Raw genomic sequence first — 27,041 nt, forward strand, 5'->3', positions numbered from 1 at the left:
TGAACACCCCCAGCCTGGCTCCAGAGCAGAGGGTCTCCAGCCCTTGGAGCATCTCTGTGGCTTCTTCCAGCAGGTCCATGCATCAGGAGTTGTAGGTCCTTCTCCAGGCTGTGATAAGGAGATGCATGAAAATGCTCTTTGGCATAAAAAGCCACCGCAAAAAAAAAGTTTTGGGGAGCCAGCCTTAGGCTACTGCCCCGCCCTGGGAGCTTGGCAGACCCTGCATCCCCCCGAGCCAGACAGGATGCTTTATTTCCTCGGCAGCCGGGCTCCCGGCCGAGCATCCCTCGGCACTGCGCTCCCGACTCTTCCCGCTCCCATCTTAATAACCATAAAGATCGGGGTTGCCAAGGTCTTCCCGTTGCTATAGTGAGATTAGATAGGGCAAAGTGCTGCATTCCCTCTGCTGAGGGGAGAAATCACTCCCATCCCTTCCCTGGGCTTCACCAGCCAGGTTTTTTTCCCATCCACCAGCAGCCACTAATTGCACCTGAAAGACACGCCACGTATTTCACTGCAATTAATACTTCATAGCTTAAAAAAAAAAAAAAAGAAAAAAAGGGGAGAATTAAAAAAAATAAAAATTTAATTATCGAGGCATTTTCTCCTGGAACCAACTTAAAGAGACTCCCCGTCTGGAACGAGTTTGCAGCGCTAAACTGTGAAGTTAAAATATTTATCTTCATAAACACGTCACTCGAGCCGTGCTACTCCTCGCAGGGTCATTAGCAAGAGGCACGTTAGTCCAATCAGGAGGTGCCTGGGAGACAGAGATTTGCCTTTTGCTTCTGGGCGGGGTTAGGAGATGATTTATTAAACGAATTTGAGAGCTGTGAGTCTGGCCAGACCTCTGAGTCAAACCGCTGTAGGGAAAAAAAGGGAAAAAATCCCACCAGCTGGAGGTTCTGCAGGCAGGAGATGGGGTGCAGTCATTTCGGTACTGTTGGTTTGCTGATGTGGAGGTGTTCTCCCCAAAAACTCCTGAGGACGTACAGCAACTGATCCAGGGAGCCGTCATATCGCAGGAGGTATCTTGCATCCTAATTTTCTTAGGTTTAATTTTAGTTTTCTCAGGTTTTATTTTCACTTTCTCAGTTTTTGCTTTAATTTCCTTGGTGCACCTGTGGGGCTCGGGTGGGTTTGTGTAAGAATTCAGGTGATGTTTCCCCGAGTGCAGGAGCACGCAGCTTAGGGCATGGCATGTTGTCACGCCCCTCCACCTGCTCCTTTTGGTTTAAAATGTTGATTTTGAGGCCATAAAGTTTAACCCCTATAACCCAGTACCAGACATGCTCTGGAGAGTGATGCCTGTGATCTGCTCAGTGTGTGGGGAGGGAGGGGATGGAGGGTTTACGTAATAGTGTGTTTTTTGGGCTTGAAGTTGTATTTTGTGCGTGTTGGGTGCTAGCATGCCAGGACACGGAGTGGGGTGAAGGACATGGGTCTTTTGGAGGTGTGGTTCACTTCCCAAAACTATTTTGTTTCCTGGGGAGCCAGAGGTATTTGTTTGTGTCTATGAACCTCTCTGCTCCTGAGAGTCGGGAGGAACATGCAAAGAAAGAGGTCTTGGTGGCCCCATATCCTGGAAGAAGGTCCTTGGCTGGTGACAGTGGCAGAGCCTGGTAAAGATTATTCAAGCTGTGGATCTGTCACTGGGTTTTCCCCCTCTGAAATCCCCTTTCAACTCCTTGGGTCCCCTTCAATTTGTTTCTACAAACCACACAGGCGATGTCACAGGATCTGACCAAGATTGTTTTAGGGTCTTGCACCCCAGCTGATGCATGGGGCTCACCCACCCCTTGCTGCAGCTTGGATAGGGGGAGAGGGGTTGAAGAAGTGTGTGATACCTGCCAGGTAGCACAAGTTCAGACCAGAGAAAGGCAAAGAGAAGGATGCTGTTGGTGGTGTGGGAAGGCTCTTGTGTCTCGTCCTCTGAGCAGAGAGATGTAGCCTGAGCAAGGGCAGAGATACATCAGTCTTCCTTCCCAACAGCAAACCTTGACTTGGAGTGAAATTTTTGGAACCAGATCTCCTGAGCAGCACTTGGAGCTGTCTTCACAAAGAGCTAGAGACCCTGTTTTCTGCAGGAAATCAGTTCTTGCAGGCATTTTCTGTAGGTCCCAGTTTGTGCCCTTCTCTCTCCCACTCGCTGTCTGCCGACCTTCCCTGCATGTGCTGAGCCTCACACCCTGAGGTGTCTGTCAGGTGGGCTTTCCCTTTCATTGCTGGCAGATTTGCAGTAGCAAACATCACTTGATGTTGGCTGTCTGGTCTGCTCTGCTTCAGCAACCTCAAATCTTGATTCTTTCCTTGCTCCCACCTCTGGTCCTGGCTCATGATTGGGCTGGGGAGCATCCAGTGCTGTCCAGGTGCTCTATTCACGTGGGTTTTTTTGGTAGGTCTGTCATGATTTCACTTGGTCCTCTTCCAGCAGTGATGGCACGGGGTGTGCTCAGCACTGATCACTTGAAGGAGGTGTATTTAAAGGTGACACCCTGGTGGTAAATGAAAGGCTGATAATTCTGTGATCGGGCAGAGCCCTCCTGCCAGACAAACCCAGATTTTTTAGCTGCAGCAGGAAGGACCTAACCACCACTCTGGGGAGTTTTATTGGCTGCCGTTTTCCAGCAGAAGGTTCCTGCTGTTTGCAGCTGCCACATCCTTGGCTTACAGGAACCTTTTGAAGGAGCTTCTCCTTCACCGTGGTGGGGCCAAATTTGGCATTGTAGCTGGTGTCCCAGGCAGGTGGACCTGGATGATTTCTGGGCTCAGTCCTGTGCCTTTTTGATAAAAAACAGAGGAGTGAATCTCTGGTAAGTGCTCCCAGTTTGGTTTCTGTGCCAGTGGAGTTGTGACTCTGCATGGGGAAGGGACCTGGTAGAACCTTAGCCCTGGAATGAAACCCACCTGTGGGTGTCCAGGTGAGGAAGGCTCTTTCTGGAAAGCCACATGAACTGAACGGCTTGGTTGCCCTTGGTGGAGTGAGTTTATTACAGTTTTGGGGAGAAGAGTGTTTTGGGACTGTGTAGAACTTGCTATAAGATGCCCTAGGGGTTCCCAGGGATGTCTAAAACTGACTGGGATTTTTAGGGAAGGGCCAAGAGTACAGGAAATGAGGGATCAGAGGGCTGGGGAAGAACACATGAGGGAAAATAAAGGGAAAAGCAGAATAAAACCAGCTTCCCTTCATGTGGGGATAAGAATGCGGTTGTCACAACTGGGGTGAGGGATGGAACTTGATGTCTAGGGGTGTGTACTGGATGGTGGATGGCATGAGGGTGTCTGGGCTGATGATGATGATGATGAAGTTGATGGTGGATTGGTAGGGGGAATGGAAAGAAAAGTATCCGCAACAGCCTGTAAGGGAGCAATTCCACAGAGTGCTGTGAAACTACCAGGGACTTTGAGTGTGGGATGTGTCATGGAAAAGTGAGTGTTGCTTACAGGTGATAAACTAATCAACTGGCTTTTTCCATACTCTGTGAGAGAGGGGGTGATGTGTTTAAACAGCATGCTCAGCCCTCACCCAGCCCGAGGAGCAGCAGATGCCCACGAGCAGGTAGGTACCAGCCACAGTGAAATCATCCTTGTGTGACTGCTGCATGGGGAAAAATCTGGGAGCAGAGAGGGGAGGTGAGCCTTTTGGGTGTTAGAGGGCACTTGGAGCTGTTCTGTGGGTTTGGGGGTGTCCTGTTCTCCAGCGCTGTGGCTGGTGCTGCCAGCTGTGGTGCTCATCTCCCGCTCCCTGAGCCGTGCCAGAGGACATGCATTATGCATGGCCACTCAAACTCTCACCCTGTTGCTTCTGATTACAGGGAAATTACGGGTTACTGGGCCAGACTGTGCAGCCAGTGACGTCTGTGGGGCTTTGATGCCCCGAGCAGAATTCGGTCAATGATGCATTGCTAAGTGCAGGTGCTCAGCAGCAGCCTGACCTCAGCCCTGGGGCTCTTCATTATCCCAAGCCTGGATTTCACAGGGAATTTGCAAGCTCTGAGACTCGCCTCAAATAGTTTGTGTGATTTTTTTATTTTTATTTTATGTTTTTTTACAGTCTTGCAAAGCTTTGGCAAAGCATCTGGGTGCTGTTTCCTGTGACTCAGAGGGTAAATAGCAGTTGCTGTGCTCACCTGGTTTGCTTGCTAAAAATGAACGGGGAGCAGTTCAGGGGCTTGTTTCCTTCTTGTTTCCTTCTATTTCAGGCAAGTTCATCTCTGATTATGGGCTGTCAAACCTCAGAAATTCCTAGCCGCCTGTCCACTCTCTAATTTTTTATTTTATTTTAAAAGAAACAGAAAAGGAACATAGCCCTCTTTCAGTGGAAAGTCATAAATACTCCTAGGAGCAGGTGGATTTTTCAGGGCCCTTGGTGTGCAGCAGATGAGGGTGCATGCCTGGGTAGAGCTGCAAGCATGGAGAGCAGCCCAATTTTTTAACAGTGGACAGTAAGTACCAAGAATCTTTATCACAAGCACATCAAAATATTTATGTCCAGCTCCACATATTTCCCTTGGGCCGTTTGTTGTGACATGTTATACTGGGAATGTCGTGAAGAGGATGGCTGTCTTTCTCTGCTACTTTTAAGACCTACCAAACTGTAATTACAGTCATTATTTCAAGGCTGTTTCCCATTCTGTGGTAGGCAGGAGGACGGGGCTGAGCGTTGAAGGCGTTGGAGTTGGTGTGGATTCACATCCTGGATTTACACCAAGCAGGGCTGTGCTCGGTGTTGGAGGAGGTGGGGAGGTGCTGGTGTGAGTCTGGGAGGAGGTGGCTGCACAGTCTGTGCTCTCACAAGCACAAAGGCACACACAGGCACCCTGCACACACTTTTATATCCATGTTGGAATGTAAAAGTGTGTGCCTGCCCCATGTGCTGGCTGGAACTTGCTGAGATCACCTTGGCTTGCAGGGCACTGGGATAAGATGGAGCATCTCTGCCATGGGAAAAGCAGGGAGAACTGGGAGCATTCAGCCTCTCTCCAGGGAGACCCCAGAGTCCCTTCCAGTGCCTGAAGGGTCTTCATGAAAGATGGGGACAGAGTCCTTAGCAGGGCCTGTTGCAATAGGACAAGAGAGAACAGTTCTAAACTAAAAGAGGGTCTGTTTAAAGTGGGCAGAATGATGAAGATTTTTGCAATGAGGCTGGTGAAACACTGGCACATGTTGCCCAGGATGGTAACGCGTGCTCCATCCCTAGAGGCATTCAAGGCCAGATTGCATGGGGCTCCGAGCAACAAGGTCTGGTTGTAGATGTCCCTGTTCATGGCAGGGTGTTTAAGGACCTTTAAATGCCAGTTCCACCTCTTACCTGTCTCTGATTCCTCCTGGATCCTGGCATCAGTCAGCTCTTACTTCCAGCTGGGAATGCTGCTGATCTCCACACCTGCTGCAGAACAGGTAACTACATTCAGGTCAGCTTGTCTTGGGAGGAAGTAAGGTGAGGACAAATGGCAAAAATTTGATGTTGAGGGCTGTAATTCATCCCAGGAGGTGACAGTTCCCTGGGGGGACGCTGGGGTGTTTCCCTCCTTTGGCCACTGCATGCCTGTGTGACCACAACAGGTCACTCCAGGTTTTGTGTTTCCACTGCCTTGCTTGTGGAGCATCTCTCTCCTTTTCCAGGGCAGAAAATGTTTTTGATGTTGCAAGTGAAGCAGTAGTAGCTGGCCTAGTATGATAATGTACCCTCCTGGCAAGGTCTGTGGGCCTCTCTGTAATATGGTCAGGGAATTGTAAGGATAAAACATTCAGGCAATGCCCAAACTAGTGTCTGTGATTCTTCTGATGTTTCTGTCCTTAAGGAGGTGGAGGATGTTAAGGTCTGCAGTGAAATGATCCTGACTTACACTAATTTTCCATACTTTTAGATAGTTGCCTCATAAAACTTGCAGAAAATGCCAAATTAAAAAAAAACAAATTGCTTGGATTTTTCCCCTTTCCTTTCAAATACAAGGAGCCCCAGAGTTTGTTACTTTGATCCTTGAAAACTTTATAGAAGGCAGTGATGGAATTGGCATGGGTGGGACAATCACCTGGAAGGGAAGAGGTAAATGGGGGAGTTTTGGGGCAGTGAAAAGGAGATGGGGAACCTTAGACTGCTGGTCATCCAACCATCCTAACTATGGCCAAGGAGTGTCCATCTTCATGAAAATGGTGGTCAGACATTGGGAGGGACTGCCCAGGGAGGTGTTGGACTCCCCATCCCTGGAAGTATCCAAGGAATGCTTGGGTGTGACACTGAGTGCTCTGGTGACAATGTGGAGGACAGGCACAGGTTGGACTGGATGGTCTGTGAGATCTTTTCCAACCTGAATTCTTCTGGGATTCTGTGATCCCGCTGGGATGTGGTGTCATGACTGTGTACAGTGTAGCTGGTGGGAGGTGGGAATGGCTGCAGAAGGAGAGGACTTGGGCTATGGAATTGGCAGCCAAGGCAGGAGCACACAGCTCAGTCTGTTCTGCCAGGAGGATGGAGCTCAGTGTTGTGCTGGGGCTCATTTCTGATGATGAGCAAAGGGCAAGCCTTGAGGTTCAACTCCTCCGTGGGTGGCTTGGTGCTTCAGAGCAGGCTTGGGTTAATGCAAAGTAATTCAGATCTGGGAAGAAGAGTGCTTTTATTCTCCCTTTTAAATCTTCTTTGGGTTCTTCACAATTAATTTCTGCTCAGGCTCCATGCATGACCTTGACCAAGCCACTCTAGGCTGAGTTACATGAAATTGATTTTGGTGGGTGCCTAAATAAAGGGCTGGAATCTCTTGTTTACCTGGTCCTCAGCTGTGAAGCCCATAAGTTAATTCCATGTGGGAGACTCAAGCACAGAGGCTTGAGCATTCTTACATGCTAATTGAATTCCTGAGCACTTATTTCCACCTGAGGAAGGCAGAGACAATACTTTTCTCCCAAGCTCTGGGAAATTTATGAAGCACCTGGGAATGTGGGGCTGCAACAGCGTGGAGCTTTTCAGAAAAAAATAGAGGGGAACTGGCCAAGATACTCCTTGTGATTGAGGTTTGTAAAGGCAGCTGATGCCCGTGATCACAGACTGCTGAGGGTGGATCTTCCAGGTCTCTGCTGCTCCAGCTCTTTTCTTGTCCATGGGTGGAGGTGGCTGGAATTTCAGGCCACAAATCCCCAGGAGACCATCTGAACAAGTTTATTTTGCTGTAGTTTTTTGCTTCTAGTCGAGGGGCCTCCTCCCTTCCCCTTCAAACCCTTCCTTTGCTCTGCATTTCCTCCTCTGGAATCCTGTTTCCTTCTTCCCACCAGGATTCCCTCCCTGCCAAGAGAATCCAAGCTGCTTATTTTAATGTTTGAGATAGATATAACATCTTATTGAGGGTCTGGGCACCTGCATTTCAAAATGACTGCAGTGCCTCTGTTTTTTCCAAAGAGCTGCTGCCTGCAGTGACTAGCCTGGAGAAGGCTGGCATTGTGGAGAAGTATTTTTTCAAAGAGGTGACTCTGTGCTGGGGTTCAAGGAGTGATGAAATGCGTGCTGGTGATTCCCTTCTGAGGGCTTTCCAAGCCCTTATTCCCACCTCCACATACCCAGGGAGCAGTCTGGAGGAGTACCAGCTCCCGTTTCTCCTCATTTTGTTCTCCTTTAGAAGGGCGCAGCTCTGATCGGTGCTGCCGAGAGCGTTGCCCCTGCGTGGTAGTGGAGGAGTAAGTCAGGGCTTTTAATCACTTATTCCAAGTGTAATTCCCAGGCTGTTCTGAGTCACGTCAGGAGCTGCAGAGCAAGGCACCCCCATCCCTCACGCTGGCTGATGATGACATCGGTGAGGAAGAGCACTCCCAGCCCTGCCTGCCATGCCCTGGCTCTGCACACACTGCCTGGGAAAAACGAGGGCCCTGTCTGGTAGGAAAAAAGAAATGCAAGAGGTAAAACACAAGCCAGAGGGTGATTTGCCATGGTGACAGTAAGTGTGGCTCTTGAAAATTGTCTCAGGGTTGTGACCGTGTTCACAGGGGTCCGAGGATGAGGGAAGAGATGAGGATCTGACTCCATGTTTCAGAAGGCTGATTTATTATTTTATGATATATATTATATTTAAACTATAGTAAAAGAATAGAAGAAAGGATTTCATCAAAAGGCTGGCTAAGAATAGAAAAAGAAAGAATGATAACAAAGGCTTGTGGCTCAGACTCTCTGTCCAAGCCAGCTGGGCTGTGATTGGCCATTAATTAGAAACAACCACATGGGCCAATCCCAGATGCACCTGTTGCATTCCACAGCAGCAGATAATCATTGTTTACATTTTTTTCCTGAGGCCTCTCAGCTTCTCAGGAGGAATCCTAAGGAAAGGATTTTTCATAAAAGATGTCTGTGACACAGGGCTGTGTTGCAGGTCCGAGGGGTGGTGTAGAGCACACACATGAGCACAGCAAGACACGTAGCAGTCAGGGGAGGTGGTGCATCTCAGGAGGAGGCACCTTCTCCCTGCAGCACAGGGTGCTTAAGCAGTGCAAAAAATGTGGCTGTTGGAGGAGGAAGAGGAGGAGGAAGAGGGATGCAATGGTGCCTCCCAATGCTGCCTGGAGAAGTGGTGGGTGCCCCATCCTCAAAAATATTCAAGACCAGTACAGGCCGGACTCTGAACCTGATGTGCTTGAAGATGTCCCTGCCCATGGCAGGGATGTTGTACTAGATGACTTTTAAAGATCCCTTCCAACCTGAAATTCTAGGATTCTGTGATTCCCAGGAGCTCTGTGTTTCCCATAAAGCTGATTTGGGTGAGAGCCAGAGAAATACCAAGCCAGGACTGTGTATGCCCAGATATGCTCAGTGAGGAGAAGCAGTCTCCTAGGAGAAGGATGAGGTTTTTGGGAAGGAAACATCCCATCTCCCTCAGCCCGGCAGGCTGGGAGAGATTGGGTTTAACATCTCATTACTGCAGTTGCACTCAGGAGACAAGACAGTTTTACTTTATTTTGATATTAAAGACATCCTTTAAAGAAGTGTCAGCCCATAGACTGCCACTTTTATAGTTAAAAAATTGTAACTGCTTGCCTGGGGTGTATTTGAGAACAGCAAGGAAGAAACTGTATTAGATTAATAAGTGAAGGTTTAATTAATTGTCATTATTTGCATAATAGTGTCCCATAATTAATAGGTAATGGGCAGCCTCTGAATTAATGCACAAGTGGGATCTCCGGTGATGCCATCAGAGAAGGGGTTTTATTGCTGGGAAATGCAGTTTTGCTTAGGCTTTTTAGTAAATTTAGTAACTGTGGGAGCCAAAGGGTGTCTGTGGCAGTGTGTGCTGTGCCTGGAGTGGCAGGGTCTTTTCGGGACAGCACACATCTTCCCTAAATGCATCAGACCTGGAAACCAACCAGGGTTTTGTTCAAGTCTGTTGCTGGCCTGCTGCAGGCAGAGGCCAGAGGAGAAGCTATTCTTGTGTTTTATTCTGTCTTCAGTAGCTTGAAAAGTGGTTTCTTGTATTGTGGCCATGGTTTTCCTCTCCTGTTTGTTCTTAAAAATCCCTCATGCTGCCATTTTGGTCTCCCTTCTTCAGCTCGTGTGTTCTTTTCTTCTGGTCTACAGGCACAGGAATGGTTTCTGTCACAGATACGTGCTGGGGGGATCTCTCTCTCTCTATTTCTATTTCTCCCTTCTTTTTATGCTTTGATTATGACATTGTTTGTGGTAAGTGGAATGGGATGACATGGAATGACTTAAGATACAGATCTTGGTGTAAAGCAAAGCCTGGTGTTAAATTTGGGGATGGAAAGGAGATAGAAGATGGGGAGGCAGCCTCTTCTCTGTAGATAGGTCCTGGCAGTGGGTGGGATTCCAGGCTGAGAGAATGCAGGATGCTATCAGCATGGAAAGAAAATCCTGGAGAGTTCCTGGAGCATTCACCACATGAGAGGAGAGAGGCAGAGGGTTGCAGATGTGGGAGAACACTGGGGAAGCAATGGGGCATAGATCCAGCATAGCTATTTCTTCATTTTCCTGTCAAACCACCCTAGACCTGTCCCACCCTAATTTTAAAGTATATTTTGTCTCTTGTTAGCCTAGTGATTAGAGCAGGCTTCCCTCTATCCTAGTATGCACTTAAGACATTGGTAGGCGCTTTCCACAGAAGCTGTGGCTGCTCCTGGATCCACGGAAATGTCCAAGGCCAGGTTGGATGGGGCTTGGAACAACGTGGGACAGTGGAAGGTGTCCCTGCCCATGGCAGGGGGTGGAATGGATGTTGGGCTTTGAGGTCCCAACTTTAATGGTTTCCAACCCAAACCATTCTGTGAGGTTATTTCCCGCAGTGATAATCATGCTGCTTTCAGAGGGATGGGTGTGGATGTGGCTTTGGCTCTGTGCTGGAATTTGCACCTGCTTGTACCAGCAGAGAGCTGAGACCTTAGAGCTGATTTAATTTTCTTTCAGTTAATCCACCCCCTATCCTCAAATGAAAACTTCAGTTATGTACCCAGGGAGTTTTTCCTCTCGTTTCCCACTGAACTCTTGTGAGATGCCATGATCTTTGAGTAATGGTTATAGTCTCTGTCAGAGGAGAAGCAGCATGCTGACAGACAGCAGGTATTTTGGAAATAAATGACCAAAAAAAAAAAAAAAAGACCAGGTTGTGGAAGTAAAGAATGTGTATTTTTGTTGCTTTTGTGGTTGTGAACAATCTCTCCTCACCAAAGGCAGCTCTTCAAGAGAGAAAGCACAATTTGGCTAAAATTGCTTGAATGAGGTCATAAAATTATACTCCATGAACGGTCCTGTTATTCACAAAGGACAGTTGTTTGGATGGAAGTTGCTGAAGACCTTTCACTGGTACAGTGGGGAAAAGAGAGAGATTTCATGAGCCTCCCAGAATTTAGCTGCTGAGGGGATTAATACTGATGTAACAGCCACATACTCTGTTAGAGACCATTTGTACTCTACTGTACTCCAGGGGCTTTTGCTCCTTGCATGTGGTCTTGAGCAGAGCTCATCAGATACTGCTTGAGAGAAAGTACATTTGTGTCATTCCCTAAATGTCAAAACATCTATCCAGCACCCCATTTCCAGAGCCTGGAGCTCCTCCTTGCCATTGCTCCTTGAGGTGATCCACTGCTCATGCATGGGGTGTTTCTGGATGTGGGATTGGTGGGAGAAATCCCCTGGTGAAGTGGGATGTAGGGGATGCTCCACTCACCTGGAATGACAGAGAACTTCTACATGAGCAGAATAGTTACTGGAATTATCTGCTGTGCCAATCAACAGGGCCAGGGCTTCTTCCTTGCAGAAAGGAGTCAAGGAACCTTTAGTGCATCTTTCTTGGAAGAGTGCATGTGTGTCAAGCCTTGGATGTGCCACCTCAGTGCAGTGTACTAACCCAGTCCAGTGCAAACACACCTGGCATGCTTAAGAGGATTTCCTTCATGAGCTTGGTTTTCAGCTGGAGGGTTCAGGTTGGTGAAAAGCCCAGATCTGAATTTATACCAACAGGTTTTTTAGTTTAGGAGGCCAGAGGAAAGGAGCAGCCTCGTTAGGAATATTAAACTGACAGGAGAGAGGTTCACATTAGATATTGGGAAGGAATTCTTGGCTGTGAGGGTGGGGAAACCCTGGCAGAGGGTGCCCAGAGCAGCTGTGGCTGCTCCTGGATCCCTGGAAGTGTCCAAGGCCAGACTGGATGGGGCTTGGAGCAGCCTGGGACAGTGGGAGGTGTCCCTGCCATGGCAAGGGATGGAACTGGATGAGCTTTAAGGTCTCTTCCAACACAAATCATTTTAGGATTCCCAGAAGCCCTGTATTTCTCATAAGATTGCTTTTTAATTTTTTTTTGTAGTTCAGCAGATGAAGAGCCAACTTCATTTAATAAGGGATGTTGGCTGAGCTTCAGGGCATGGATTAAATACGGCACTGTGTGGGGAATGGAGAAAAGGCTGAATGTGAAGAGGCTGGTTCTTCTGTCCCTAACCTCAAAAAAAAAAAGCAAGAGGTAAAAGAATCCGGAGAAAGGACAACAGGAGAGAAAAGCAAAATATAGATCTTTCTGTTTTCTTTTTCGCCTTTTTTTTCCTATTGCATTAGTTCTTTTTTCTGCAGGTGTCTTACAAAAGCAGTGTTTTGTCATCTTCTGTATTTCATACCTCCTGTGTCCGTGCCAGGATACCTGCTTTTATATGGTGGACAATGGGAGTGCAGCTGGCACTGAGCCGAAGCCTGAGCTGTTCTGCACCTCATGTGGATTTGAGTTCAAATAAATAGTTTGACTCACTCAAGGAGTGAATCAGAAGAAGGAACTCGAGCTTCTAGCCTACAAGCACCATGCTGTGCAAGCAAGGTGTATAAACATGTAAGTTTTTCTTAAGTGTGCAGTTCAATGTGAAGCCTGTGCTGGAGCAGAGTCGGCATTTCAGATCCACTGTACCCTTCCTCAGGAGAGTGCAAGGATATTTAGGTTTAGACCTGATATTACAGACATCCAGGAGAGTGGGAGTTTGTTGTCTGTCCTGGTCTCAGATCTGTCTTTGGTGCCTTCAATATGAGTAAACTGCAGTGTTAAAAAGCAAAACCAGGCAAAGCGTCCCCCTGGAGTCTCCACAGCTGATCCTGTGTTCAGATTTCTTGCTGTTGGAAAAAGTTGGTGCCTTGCTGGTGGTTGGGAAAAGTGGAACGTACTGGGGCCAGGTTCTCCTGGCCTAGAGTGGCTTTGGTCCCTCAGTCACCCAGTGAGGTCACACCAGCACGGTGATGGATTTGGGCCTAGTGGTGCAAGTTTCCCTTGGCCATTGCTTGTCCAAGCTGGACTGGGACGATTGAGAGTGACCAGCAGGAATGGTTTTAGTTTTAAACTAAAAGAGGAGAGATTTAGAATAGGTATTGGGAAGGAATTTTTGGCTGGGAGGGTGGTGAGGCCTTGGTACTGGTCTCCCAGAGAAGCTATGGCTGCTCCATCCCTGGAAGGGTTCAAGGCCAGCTGGGTGAGGCCTGGAGCAACTTGGGATAGTGGATATCTTTCCCATGGTGGTTGGCATTGGAACAAAATGATCTTTAAAGACCTTTTCCATCCAAACCCTTGTGTGATTCTGTGTGACATCTTCTGGAAACACAGCTGTAGGACAGCTCCACCAGGTTGGACAGCCCAGGTTCCTGCTCTGGGGTCCCTGCTGAGTGCCACCAGCAGCCTCTTGGAAAGCCACAAGGGGTGTGACCACTCTGGTGTCCCCAGAAGTCTTCACCAAGGCCTCAGGCTGGTGGATGTGCTTATCTGCATGAGCATTACTCATCTGAGGAGGGGCTGTGAGACGATACCCTTGGTTGTCATTGCTGGCTGGTTTTGTCATGCCTGCAAAGCCTTGCAAATCACTCAAGGCATGACATGGTCGTCTGTGTATGAGAGGTGAGATCTACTCAGAAATTGTTTTTATTATGTGTTGGTGATAGCAGATAAATAATGTTCCCTCTGGCTTGTGCACGGGGGGATGGTTTTCTCCAGTGCCTTCAAATGAGGTGATTAATAACAACCATTAATCCCCATGAATGACAGCAGTATATTAGGAGAAAAACACATGTTAAAATAATTTGAGAGGCTGTTGTTGGGTCATAGGCTAACTCATTCTCTTCATATATAATATTTTCATAAGGTGTAAATATTTCTGGGCTTGAGATGTTGGCTGGAGATCAAGTTTCGGGTATCAGCATCACGGTCTGGACCAAAACTGAACTGAACTTCCAGTGTAATTTAATTAAAGTAGATTTGGACTGGATATTAGAAAGAAATTTCATAATGTGAGGGTGGTGAGGCCCTGTCACAGGTTTCCCAGAGGAGCTGTGGCTGTCCCTGGATCCCTGGGAGTGTCCAAGGCCAGGTAGGAATTGGCCTTGGAGCAACCTGGGACAGTGGAAGGTCCCTGCCCATGGCAGGGTGTGGGATGGGATGAGTTTTAGGGCCTATTCCAATCTAAACCATTCTGGGATTCTGTGAATTCAAAAGTTGGATTTCAGAAGGCCTGGACTATTCATAAGCTTAAATTGAATTTGGCAACTGGATATGTTGAAAATCCCCAGGGGGAGCTAATTTATTTTTAATGTCCAGGCATTTCAAGTGAAATGTCAGAATGAAATGTGTCACTTTGGAAATGCCAAAACATTTTCTTTTTGACAGCTTCTCAATGAAGCTTTTCAACTTTTTGTTTGGGAATTACAGTTAACAGTTAGAAGGAGGAAAGATTAAACAAGTCTTGGTAGTAGTGGACTAAGTAATTTAGTATTGATTCAAACAAAATTTGGAGGGGTGGCAAGCTTTTATTTTTTTTGTCTGTGTTGACGACCCTCTTTCATTTGCCTCCAGATCTGTTTCTCACTGATTGAAGATATTTTCCTCCTGCTTTTTATACAAGAAGGACATGTCATTAGATTAAAAAAAAAAAAAATTATTCACCTCTTCCAGCTCCTGGAATGTTCTGGTTTGGAATTTGTGAAAATGACTGAGGGAAAACTCGTGCAGGAATAAACAGCCCCTGAATTTAGCACCACCACGTGTTGTGTTCCTAAATTCAGAATTTCATGGCAGGGCTGTAGGGCCGCCCATGGTGCCCAGGGCAGCATCCCGACGCTCGCTGGCCATCCTGGGCTCCACAGTAAAGCAGGTGATGAATCCACTGGCAGGAGTTATTGCGGCATCATTCCTGGGCTGGAGGAGACACCTTGGGGAGCTGGCACCGCAGCTTAGGGAGCATTGTCCTGACTGAGCCCACCCAGCACAGCGAGGTGGTGGATTCCCCATCCCTGGCAGTGTCCCAGGCCAGGCTGGATGGGGCTTGGAGCAGCCTGGGACAGTGGAAGGTGTCCCTGCCCATGGCAGGGGGTGGCACTGGGTGATCCCTTCCAACCCAAACTGTGCTATGATTTTACTATCCTGGGCTGCTGCGCTACCCATTCTCTCTCACTGCCATCTTCCCACCCTCCTAAAAACAAAGTCTGTGATTTTTTCAGGTCAGTGGCCCTTTCTATTTTGGAGGGTGAGCTCCACAGACATCTGGGTGATGCAAGATGTTTTCCTTTGTAGGGCTCGTTACCACGCGTCTGGAGGTGGAGTGACATCATTCTCACACTGGGGTCTGCAGAGAGCCATTGATCTTGATGTACCCTCTTTGCAGGCAGTAATGTGTGTTCTTTCCTTAGCATTTTGGGCAGGAGATGCATCATGCTGCCTGCTGGAGCCCAGGGAGGAGCATCATCAAAATGAAGGATGCCAGAGGCTTAATTGGTCTTTGAGGATCATCCCCCAGCTCGTTTTTGTCTTCAGCTCCTTTCCGTTGTAGTCGTTCCCCTGGGTCTGAAGAATTGGTATGAAAAAAGAGTTTCCCATTGCAGTGAGTCTCAACTAATTTTATTCTGTGTTCTGGAGGAAACTGTGCAATATTCAATAGGCAGGAAACAGAAGAAATTGGGGAAAAAAAGAAATCACAGGGTTACCCAGAAATTACTCTGAAAAAGCTGCTGATTTTTCAGACCAGAGCATGAAGTCCTTTGCACCTTGCTCCGCTATTTGAACCATCCCTAGGCAGTCTGGAGGCTGTAATTCTCTGCTGTTATCATTTGCTCCCATGAGGCAGAGAGCAGCCCCGTCCTGCCAGGCTTTCTGCAGGGGCAGCGCCACCAAACAGAGGAGCTGAGGACACTGGAGGTCAGGCCTGGAGACGCTGCCTTCCTTCACCCTAATTAACAGGCTAAGCTTCCAAATGCAGCCCAAAACCAAGTGTGTGGTGGTAGGGGAGGAAGAGAGAGTTGGGACGTGTGGAGGGGTGAGTGATCCCTCTGGAATTGCTGGAGCATTCCCGTGCCCACTGGCGACTGGGAGCTGTCAGCGCCGCGGCAGGCGAGATGGAGGTCGCAAACCTCTGGAGAAACATTTTGCACAGTGTGGATCCAGTAGCTGTCATCCACATCCGAGGTTTGGGAAGAGCTGTGTGCAGGGGGATGGCAGCAGCCTCGTAGCTTTTGTTTCTTTAATTGCTAACAGCAAGGCACTGCTGTTCTCTGGAGGAGAGGGGAGATGCTCGGGTTTACATTTCTCTTCTCCCGTTACTTTTACCTGGCTTGCTTCAGTCTCTGCTGCTAAGCTCTGAAGGATTTTCATGCTGTTAAAATAGAATTAGCCAGCACCAAAGAAAGGGATTTTTTTTTTAAAGCTTATTTAACTGCGAGACAGCAATAGGGAAATGTCACCAAACATTTGTTTGGTTCTGCCGTCAGGTTGGTGTAGCAGGGCTTTCAGATGGTTGCCCATATGTGGGGAAAACACATTTTCTGTTACTCATACTGCAAGCAGCTGTGTCTGGAAAAGGCAACCTGCAGCTCTCTTTGCTACAGAGTGCAAGGCAAAATTCATTTTCTGTGGCAGTGGCAAACTTTGGATGGGCTCTAGAAGTGTTTTGGGTAGCTGCTGGTGTAAAAGTGTTCCTGCTCTGCATGGTGGCTGTTGTTTTGCTTTAGCTGCTGTGGCCCTAATGCTAAAACAAGGCTGAATTGTCACCCTTGGGCTGTTTTGTGCAGGTCCCTCCTGCACCAGGGTTTGCAGCTGTGTTGGTGGACATGTCCCCACTTTGCACAGGGGGGAAAGACACCACAGAACCATCAAATGATTTAGATTGGAAGGGATCCAAAGCTTAAAGCCCATCTTGTCCCATCTCCTGCCATGGGCAGGGACAGCTCCCACTGTCCCAGGCTGCTCCAAGCCCCAACCAGCCTGGCCTGGGACACTGCCAGGGATCCAGGGGCGGCCACAGCTGCTCTGGGCACCCTGGGCCAGGGCCTGCCCACCCTCCCAGCCAGCAATTCCTCATTCCCAATGTGCCAAAATCTGTCCCTGCCCTCTGGCCCTGGGAGCCATTGCCTGGGTGCTGTCCCTGCCTGCCTTGTCCCCAGGGGCTGTGCAGCTCTCCTGGAGCCCCTGCAGGCCCTGGCAGGGGCTCTCAGGTGTCCCTGGAGCTTCTCTGGTGCAGCTGAGCAGCCCCAGCTGTGCCAGGCTGGCTCCAGAGCAGAGGGGCTCCAGCCCTGGCAGCAGCTCCGTGGCCTCCTGTGGACTCATTCCAGCAGCTCCATCTCCTTCCTGTGCTGGGGACCCAGACCTGCATGTGGGACTCCAGGTGGGGTCATAATAGAGCAGAAGGACAAGTCCTCTCCCTTGACCTGCTGGCAGTATCTCTTCAGATATCCTCTGGTGTGGTGGGTTGACCCTGGCTGTATTTCAGGCATCCATCTAAGCAGCTCTCTCACTGCCCTCCACAGCTGGACTGGGCAGAGAAAATATAATGAAGAATTCATGAGTTGAGGTGAGACCTGTGAGAGATCCCTCACCAAACACCATCATGGGCAAAACAGATTCAGCATGGGAATATTATTTGAATTGATTAACAACAATATCAGAGCAGGATAATGAGAAGTAAAGACAAACTTAAAACACTTTCCTTCACCACTCCCTCCTCCTCCAGTGGCACAAGGAAAGAGGGAATGAGGGTTATGGTCAGTTCATCACATGGTGGTCCTGCTACTGCTCAGGGAGAGGAGTTGGAGTCCTTCCCTGCCCCAGCATGTGCTTCCCTCTGCAAGGACTTTCAGTGGGGTCACAGCCTCTCTCAGGCACCCCCTGCTCTGGCATGGGCTCCTCCAGGAGCTGCAGGTGCATCTCTGCATCCCCACATCCTCCAGGCTCTGCAGGGGAATCTCAGCTCTGGCACCTCTGGAGCAGCTCCTGCCCCTTCTCCACTGCCCTTTGTGTCTGCAGAGTTGTTCCTCTTACTTGTTCTCAACCCTGCTCTTCTGTGCTCACAATTAAAACTGGACAACAACATTTTTCTTGTTAAATCTGTTATCACAGAGGAATTACCATCATTCCTGATTTGCTTGGCCTTGGGGTCTGTCCTGGAGCTGGCTGGTGTTGGCTCTGCTGGACATGGGGGAAGCTCCTGGCAGCTCCTCACAGAAGTCACCCTGCAACTAAAACATCCTGGCCATGCAAACCAAATAAATCTGGTAAAGAGCATTTTCCACCCACACACCCACAGGCAGATGTGAAGCCCTCATGGACACTGAGATCTCCCATCCATCAGCCTGCGCACTGAGCAGTGTCCTCAGGATGATCAGGGCTTGCTCTTGCAACCTGTGCCACAGTGATCCTTCTCCAAACCAAGCAGGATCTGTGCCAAAGGAGCACATGCTTGTCTGGTGAAGGAAAAAAATAGCCAACCCACCCTAGAGCCTATTTAGGGTGCCTGTCATTTATTTTTTACTGTATACAATGCAAATGGGGAATGCCTGTGTGGCAATACAAAGCAGGAAGGGAAATGCTGCTAAGTGCTGATTACATCTTCATGTGGGCACAGCAAGGGTTCATTCCCTAGGTCTGGGGAGAATGGTGTTTTTGTGATTCTCTAAATGGCTGCACTCAAAGGCGGTAATTTGAATTTCTCTAGCCCCTAATATATATGTTATATATATGTGTTTTATATATGTATATATTTATTAGCCTGGATAGATCCAATGGTGAGGCTTTGGCTCACCCACCCCCCAACCCCTTGTTAGCAGGATGCTTCTGTTATCTTTGAGATGAAAGGTGCCCCAGAAATGTAAACCACCGATGAGCTGTGTTCCTTTTAATGTAAAATAGTAATAATAAATACTGTCCTGCTGTTCCCCTCATCCCTTGTCATCACAAAGCACTCCATAAATTGCACTCCAGCCTCTTGCATTCCAGCTGTTGTGCGTACCGAGGCGCAGCCGTGCGTGGGAATAAAAGAAATACTACCTTGGGGTCACTGCTGATGTTACCCACAGGTTAATGCGAGTGGTTTGTATTTCCCTTCACTCCCCCTTAATCCAGTCTCTGATCCACGTTGATCTGGAGGCTGAGTTCAGCCTGCAGCAGTTTATGCCTTTATCTCAGCTGAGTCCTAATGCCAGCTGGCACAGTGGCTGTCTCTCATCCCTCTGGCCTGGGCAGAGTCAGTGACCTGGTCTCTGCTCACCAGGCAGTGGATCGAGGCTCAGTGGAATCCTGGGTGTTCACCTGTCCTAAAAATGGGACAGGGTTGTGTTTTTGACAGCCTTGCTTTGCTGCCTTTTCCCATGGGTTTGAAACTGTCACCTGGCACCGTGTGATGCTCAGGTTCCCCTTTGGCAGGCACTGCTCCTCTCCTCCTGGGTCTTTGCTCGTGGAGGAGAGTCTCAGCCATCCCTGTATCATGTTTTCCTTCTGTCAGCCGCACCTCCTTCCCGTCCAGCATCCACTCAGAGGGTGAGTGTTTTGGAAGGAGGGATGAGTGTGCCTGAGCTCTGCAATGTCTCCATGGGGAGCTCCTGGCTCCTCAGAGCATCCTCTGGCTCCCTGATTGTCCTTCCTTCCTCATCCTCATGCTTTTGGCCCGGGAGTGAACATCAGCCAGTAAGTCAGAAGCTGTCTCGGCCCACGCACAACAGTTGAAATTCCCCAAGTGAAATTCATTTTTTAATTTCGTTAGACATCCAAAACTCTTTCCTAGCACTGAACCAAATTAATATCTTGGAATCATAAAATGGTTTGGTTTGTGAAGACCATCTAGTCTGCTTGTAATGGGCAGGAACATATTCCATTAGACAAGGGTGCTCAGAGCCCCATCCCACCAGGACCTGAATGTTTCCAGGGATGGGACAGCCACCTTCTTTGGGGTCTTCTTTGTCCTCCAAAACTGGAAGGCTAAAGATTTAGTTTATGCTCAGCTGCAAACTGGCCTCCACACTCATTTTCTGGGGCTCAGGCATATCCAAATTATCCAAATTCAGACTGGGCTCCTGTGACCTGGCCGCAGCCTGGGGGGCGATAACCTCCATCACAAAGGTCCAATCCAGCTGCCTGGGTTATTTTAAAGCAGGTAAGTGGAAGAGCCCACTGAGATAAATGCTCAGGTAATCACACAGGTCCAAACTGTGAAACCACCTTATGTCATCAAAGCAATTTGAAAATCAATTTGATGTCTGGCAGGGAGGCAGACACGTCGGGTCCCTTCGGCGTTCATTAGCATTCAGGTGGCAGCACTCTGCCAAAGCTGCTTTTTCTGGGAAAGCTATTGAAAAAAAATTAAAGGAGAGGGAAAAATTAAAATTAGGCATTAACCATAATTTCCTCTCATTAAAGGTAACAACAGCCGCAGCACCAGTCTGGAATGGGGCTGGCTGATGGGTTTTCAAGACGGGGAAACAGAGTGCACACCATAGAAGTGAAGTGATGATCAAATAAGAAAGCAAATGAGCCTCCCCCCTCGTTTTTAACAAAGGCAGGAGCGGGGCCAGTGGCAGAGTGGTTTAACTGAGCAGTTAGAAAATTGGAGGTCAAAGCCTGACATGGCTATTGATGAATTGAGGGTGTTGGAAGAAGAGTAGCAGACATCACGAGTGGGCTGTAGGGACTGAAACATGAAGCAAGATTAAAAGAAGTTAAGTACCTGGAGGTGGTGTGGCTGTGCAGCAGTGAGGTGAACCATAATTACAGTCACCACATGCTGCAGACTGGAGAGAGACCAAGGGAGAGAGGATCAGAGTGGGGTAAGGCAGAGGAAGGGGGGAAGATTCAGGGTTTTGAATCTCTTTGTTCCAGATGTGCTTGGGCAGGTTGTGTGGTGCAGCACCTGCTGGTCACCTCTTTTTTTGCCATCTCCTCCTGACTTTGTTCTGGTTCATGCCCTGATGTTTCCCATGCAGCCTCAGGTCATTAATGAAGGGCTGGACTGTGCTCTGCTGTCTGAGGATGAGACTGGGGCAACCTCCTGTAAAGCATCCTCGTGGATATGGGGTTCAGTGCTTGAAGGAGCAAATCCTTTGAAGCTCTGGCCTGGTGATTCGTGCCATGTGGGACATACTGGGCAGGGTGCTGGGATGGAGCTTAGGGCTGCTGGCAGCTCTCAGGAGGAGGCTCCTGCCTGTAATTGTCAGGTGTCAGGCTCCCCTTGCAGCTTTCCATGCAGTGGTGTCACTTAGTTGCTCTCACTTGATGAGGTCCCTTGTTTTCATGCAGACTTTATGAGCTTCATGTATTCCTGTCATCATGCCTCCCTTTGAAACTAGAGTGGAGATGGTGCCCTGGGCAGGTGATGTACTGAAAATTGTAGGTGCAGAGACTTGCATGCATTTTTTTTATTAAGCTCTCTGGTTTACAAAGGCAAGCTCTAAATGAATCCCTAACGACTGTGACTGCAAAATTATCTCCATGAATCCAAGCGTAGCAGCACCTCCCTGAGTCTGCAGGTAGCCTGAGACAGTAAAATAATGGGTGAGCACTTCTGCCTCTTACCTGATGCTTCAGGGAGCTCAGCTTGGTGACTTTGCCTTGATTGGTCTTGATTAACTTTTCCCCTGATGATTATTTTGGTGCCTTAAGTGACAAAGGAAATGGACTAAGGGGCGGCATGGGGGTTGTTACATTTAAGGCTCCTTCCAACGCAGACAATTCTCGGTTTCTATGGTCCTAAATCTCCCAAAGCCTGCTAGCACCATACTTTTCCATGTTTGCACTGATTGCATGATCAATTAATTGACTGAAGCCATGTTTGCATGTAACATTTTTCATCTGGCTTCTCAAGGAAACAAATCTGAGCCCTGGCTTTTTCTCTGTCCCATCAGTAATTCTTGAACCATGAAGTGGGTAAGGGTCAGGTTTGTTGGAGGACTAGGAATAATTTGAAGTGCCTAGGTTTCTTCAGAATGGGTATCTTGCCAGGGACCCTAATGATCTGAGTGAGGAAACATCTGCAGTGATACGAGACACACCAGTGATGGCAGAGCCACGCCATGTCGTTGCCACCCAGCTGCAGATGGGTGGATGCTTTTAAACAAATTAATCCTGAGGGTGCCTGCAGTCTCCATGCAGCCAGACACTCCTGGGATAAATCCTGGACCTAATTCCGAGCTGTCTGGCATCTCATGTAGTCATCCAGCTTCCGCAGAGCAGGGACAGGGAGCAGCCTCCCTGGTGTTTGACTGCGAGGCACTGAGGGACTGGACCTTTTGCTTGTGTCTGAGAGGGCAGACGAGAGTCTTGGAGCCAATTAAAAAGCACAGCAACTTGTGAGTTTGTTAGACATGACTAAGGGCTGCTCGGGTTAATGGAAAAGTTGAGCAGAGCTTAATTGTTCCTGCATAAAGAGCGCATGGAGGAGCATGGAGGGAATGTGTATAAGGTGTAGCTTTGTAGAGTGGGAGGGAGTAGATAAGCCAGCATCCCTTTAGGAAAAATATGAAACCAGGACTCAGAAGCTTTTATTGTGAGGGCTGTTGGTGCCAGAGCAGCTGCAGCAGGGAGCTGGCCTGGGATGCTGTGGTTCAAATCTTTCTTTTTTTTTAACACATTTGCTTTATGTGGGGGGTTTTGTGCCAAATGAGATACCATGTGCTGGTGACAATCTTGCTGTGTGCCGTGTGGCTGGCACAGAGCCCGTGTGTAAGTGCTGGTGGGTGGGAGTTTGTCTGTGTGCCTGCAGACCCCTGAGTGCTGCAGGACACATGGGCTGAGCCACAGGTCCCCAGGGCTGACAGGGAACTCGGGCAGTGGCACAGAGAAGGCCACTACAGTGGTTTCCCAATGTCTTCTCCAGCCATCCTAGAATCCTACAATAGTTTGTGTTGGAAGGGATCTTAAGGATCACCTAGTTCACCATGCCCCTGCCATAGGTAGGGACACCTTCCGCTAGACCAGGTTGCAGTGACAGAGCCCAAGGGTGGAAGGTGAGGGGTGGGCAGCCTTCAGATCTCTCAGCCAAGCCTCTTCCCTCCTCCCCAGCCACTCCATCCCATGAAAAGATGTGTTTGTGCCTCCCGGCTTACTATTTAACCCCTGGTCTCCATGACCAGCCCCACCTTTTTGCTTGCACATCACTTGCTGATTTGTTTTGCAGCTATTTGGGAGGGTGAGAGAAGGGGCAAAGAAGAGAGAAGGGGTTGTGAAAGGCATCAGAGTTGTTGGAGTGAGTGCTCAGATCCCTGCTGTTGCCCTGAGGGGAGACAGGGACACCAGGCTGAGCGTGGGGAGCCCCAGCCAGCATCCACATCCCTCCATCACAGCTGTGAGGAGTCAAGGAGAGTTTAGTAAGTGTTGCATCAGCACAGAAAAACATACTTGATGCAGAAACATCATGAGGTGAAATAAAAATTTTATGTGTCTTTTCTTTTTCTCTCTCCCTCCTTTACGCCTCGGCAGCACACACTGAAGTTGCCTGGGTGGATCTAGTCTCTGCACTCGGGTCATTTTATGACTGTTCTTGCTGTTTTCATGGGAGTTAAGTGATTTATGTGCATCTTTGCAGATCTGGGCCTTTAGCTAATATCGAAGTGCACACCCACGCATGCCACTATGGCAACATCTAATAACCCCAGTGTAGAAAAATATTTCCTTTTCATTGTAGCAGTTAAGCTGGAATTTCTGAGAGGACTGATGGCATGAAGTGCCGAACTCCCACCCAGGTAAATAAGAGTTGAGCGTGTTATTCTTTCCAATTCCCTTTTTGACGAACTCCTTGGAGCGTGTCTCTGCTGATGGTGGATTGTGTGGGGAGAGGAGGCAGCTGGAGCCTGGGTGGCTTCCTCACAGCCATTCCTGCTGGTACTTTGGAGCATTTAGGCACCACCCCAGAGCTCCTGTGCTGGGAAAAGCCATCTTGCCAGTGCTGTGCAGAGCAAGGTGGTGCTGGATGAGGAGGGTGCTGAGATCTGTCCCCAACTTTTCTCAGTAACTGACTCACCCCAGTGTGACTGCAGCACTTGAACTCTATTTTGGCAGCTCTGGATCCTAACCCTGCTGCCTTCAAGGGCAACATCTTCCCTAGAAGAGGTTTGCACTGGGGTGATGATGGTGAGATCCCTTCTGGTCCTAGGCTGGGCTCCATTTGGTACCTCAGCAATCAGGTGCCAAATGCTCAATGTGCTCCACTGGCACTGGTTTGGTACCAGGATTTAGGATCTAGCAGAAGCATTTGGCCCCAGAATGTTGCCTCTCCCTGGGCCACGCTGAGGGATGTTATGTGTGGATACCTGGGGGAGATCCCTGATGGTGTTTTGAAGCCAGGGAAGAGAGGGGAGAAATTAAATAAAAATAAGAGAATGTTTGTCCCCTGCCATAGCCAGCAAAGTGGGATTAATGAAATTCTGCAGAGGGCAGAGGGAGGCAAAGGACACAGTCAGCAAAAATGGATCTGGATGGCTGTAACATAAATAGGGAGGGGGTGGAGGAAGCTGGAGACACTGCCCTGCAGAATTAGCTGGACACTGACTGTATTTGAAGCCCCTTCCAGCCTCAAAGGCCCTCATTCAGTGCCCACTTTGTTTCAACAATTAGAAAGAGGAAAGAGCATCTGTCATGCAAATTGTATGGTAGGACAGATGCCCAGTGTGAGGTCCTGCACTGGCAACCAGTGGTTCAAAACAAACAAACAAAAATGTCCTTTTCAGTCAAGAGATCTGCTGTTGGGCTGTCTCCAAATGCCTGTACATTGACAGAGTAAGGTTTTTTCCTCAGGGTGTCCCTCCAGAGCTGGGCTGTGCTGTGAGAAAAGCTGCTCTGCTGTGTGCATCATGAGTTAATTACCAACTTCTAATCACATCTGGTGTGGCTGTCTCACAGGCCATGTCCTGTGTGTCACTGTGACGTGGTGAAACCTGGTGAAAAAGCTTATTATTCTGGGTTCTCCAGAGCAGCCTTGGCTGCCTCATCCCTGGAAGTGTCCAGGGCTAGCTTGGATGGGGCTTGGAGCAACCTGGGGTAGTGGAAGGTGTCCCTGCCTATGGAAGGGGATTGGACAGCATCATCCTTAAGGTCCCTCCCAACCCAAACCATTCCGTGATTTTCTGTTAAGGAACTCCCGCAAACAGTTCTGGAGTGCTTTGGAGGAGAGTCGTGGAACAGTTTGGGTTGGAGGGAATCTTCCAGACCATCTAGTTTCAATTCCCCTGTCATGGGCAGGGACACCTTCAACAACATCAGGTTGCTCAAATGCCCATCCAGCCTGGCTTTGGGTGTTCCCAGGGTGGGATGTGAACCATTTCTCTGGGCAGCTTGTTCCTGAGGATGGGTTGGGCAGCAGAATTCCAAAGGCTGATCTGATGCCCCTAAGTCCATGGTGATGCTCCTTCTTTGCCACTGGATAAATGTCAGCTCCTGTTACAGAGTGCAGGAGGAGAAAAGATCCCAGATGGCCTCTCAGTTTGAAATGTCAGATGGGTAGGAAAAATGGCTTTTCACTCCTACCTACTCCTCTCATATAGGGATTGATGCAGCTGGGGACAAAGCCATAACAGCATCTTGTCTTAATTCAGGGGCACCTCCCTGTCCCCCTGTGAGAGGGGTGGGAATGATGGGAGTTTCTGCTCACAGAATGCCTGAGGAGAAATATTTTCAAATTTTCTTAAGATATATGATAAAAACAGACTTTTGAGGTCCATACTGCTGAAGCATCAGTGACAGGGAGTGCTGCTGGAAGTGGAGGCAGTTTTTCATGGGAGAACGTGGGCTTGGTGGATGCTTTCATATTTTAGTCCAAGGCAAGACCCAGTGGTGGCTCTCATTTGGAGCATGTGGACCCTCATGGAGTGGGCTGTGGATTATCCTCCTCTCAGAGGTTAGGATTGCTGGGGGGAACAACCCCTCTGATGGAATAAAGAGAAAATGAGGAAATGACTCTCCAAACAAGTTCTGTAGGCGCTTGCTTGGAAAGCAAACGACTGACTTCTCCTCTTGGGGGTTTTCAGATGCTCCTCTGCATTCAGCTTTGCTGGACAGTTTACAGGAAAATGCTGAGGAGGACAAAATTTCCTATTCATCCCTCTCAGTTCACTGCCTGAAGCTTGAGGAAGGCTCCCTGGCAGGTCAGTGGCAGCTCCTGCAGTAACGTGATGGGCTCATTTCCCTTTCCCCCAGCCCCGTCTCCAGGCCCTGCTGTCACGGTGCAGCTGTGCCAGTGGCAAAGTGCAGATGCTCATTTTTTATTTTATTTTTTTACGAGCTGGCCGAGCCCTGTGCCGTCCCCCAGGATTGGCAGAGGAGGCTGCAGCTCCACGCACGGCATCTGCCGGATTGCCCGGGGGGCTGGCAGGCTATGAAAGGGAGCTGCGGGGCCAGGCGGGACTGGATGTGGCCGCGGCAGCGCTTGGGAGCAGATCCCGGCTTTTTTCCCTCCTTCCCCCGTGTCTGTTTGTGTTGGATGTCCCGGCAAATCGTGCCCTCTGCAGATGGGCTTTGACCTTGGCTGCCACCCAGGCTTGCTCTGCTGGGGCAGGTAGAGATGGGATGGACTCGCAGCCCTTGCTCGGCCCGTGGAGCATTTTCTAAATATGAGGTCTGATTTATGCCTGGTAACTACCTTTTTCCACTGTAAGGAAAAAACAAATAAATTGGTAATTTATTTTCCCAGGGTTGTGGGAAACTGCACTTACTCGAGCTTGAGGTAACTTCAGCTGAGCTTGTTGAAATCTCTGATACGTCCCAAGGCTCCTGAGTTCAGAAAATAAAAATAAAACAGGGATAACAATCCCAGTGTGCGCCATGAAAGACAGAATGGGGCAGATAGCAGGAGTTTGGGGAGTTTTTTATCTTGTACATGGATGTGCTGGATGGAAAATAAATGCACTACAACTTTAAGGCTTTGCCTGCAGCTAAATATAAGGGTGTGCTGGCTCCACCCTGCTGCTCTGTTAGGGATACAGGCATTTATTTTTCTGGGGTGGGTTTTTGCTTTATTTTTTTCCCTTCTCTTTTATTTTTTTTATTTTTTTGGGTGAATCTCCACCGTGAAATAACCGACACTTTAAGCGCACGGTCCTGGAGCGTGCAGGAGAGCTCCCTCCTAACGCCCTCCCCATGGAAAGTTAAAGGATTGGGACTTGACCAAATTTCAACTTTCATGTAAGTGCTGCGTGCTGTTGTTTGATGGGGAGATGAGGATGGCAGGGATGAAGTCTTAAGGCAGCAATCTACTGTTTTAATCTGACTTTCCTGAGCCCCCAGCCTGTTTGGTGTTAAGCCAACAGCCAGGTTAGCCTGGGGAAGCTGAGCTGTGTGGCTTGGGGATGG

The 27,041-nt window shown here is 48.8% G+C and overlaps 1 protein-coding gene across 7 annotated transcripts in view; it reads left to right on the forward strand.

Moving 5' to 3' along the window:
- Positions 1-27,041, forward strand: part of ZBTB7C (zinc finger and BTB domain containing 7C) — a 151,097-nt gene that overhangs the window by 20,346 nt on the left and 103,710 nt on the right. Inside the window, exon 1 of one of the 7 annotated variants that reach the window (XM_074532648.1) lies at positions 636-1,028. The exons of 5 other annotated variants lie outside the window; for them this stretch is intronic. The gene's annotated coding sequence lies outside the window, so the exon portion shown is untranslated. Of the gene's footprint in view, positions 1-635; positions 1,029-26,720; positions 26,874-27,041 lie in introns of those variants that run through there. One more of the 7 variants, XM_074532649.1, reaches the window with a different exon arrangement.

The sequence above is a fragment of the Zonotrichia albicollis genome, chromosome Z (assembly GCF_047830755.1).
Source record: "Zonotrichia albicollis isolate bZonAlb1 chromosome Z, bZonAlb1.hap1, whole genome shotgun sequence".
In the NCBI taxonomy this organism is placed as follows: Eukaryota; Metazoa; Chordata; class Aves; order Passeriformes; family Passerellidae; genus Zonotrichia; species Zonotrichia albicollis.